This window comes from Pteropus alecto, unplaced genomic scaffold (genome assembly GCF_000325575.1).
Source record: "Pteropus alecto unplaced genomic scaffold, ASM32557v1 scaffold87, whole genome shotgun sequence".
NCBI classification, from domain to species: domain Eukaryota; kingdom Metazoa; phylum Chordata; class Mammalia; order Chiroptera; family Pteropodidae; genus Pteropus; species Pteropus alecto.
In genome coordinates, this window is record NW_006443225.1 from 22,119,596 (window position 1) to 22,119,848 (window position 253).

Genomic DNA, 253 nt, shown 5'->3' on the forward strand with positions numbered 1-253 from the left:
GGGCACGGACACGGACACCCCGGCGCGCTGCGCCCGGGGCTCCCTGTCGGTCGCGTGCCCGGGTTTTCCCAGCATGCTTTGTTACTGTCGGTATTTTGCAAACTTGTTCTTTGCCACGTGAAAAGGAAACGTACGATCTGAAGAGGAGGGAGCCGCGCGGCTGCAAATCCCCGTGCGAAGGGCCGGTCAGGCTCTGCGTCTGCCGGGAGCAGGGACGGCCAGCGCTGGGCCGGCTTCCCGCGGGACACCCGGC

General features: G+C 66.8%; 1 protein-coding gene across 1 annotated transcript in view; it reads right to left on the reverse strand.

The window, feature by feature from the left end:
- MMP16 (matrix metallopeptidase 16) overlaps positions 1-253 on the reverse strand; it is a 156,601-nt gene that overhangs the window by 5,370 nt on the left and 150,978 nt on the right. The gene's annotated exons all lie outside the window — the stretch shown is intronic.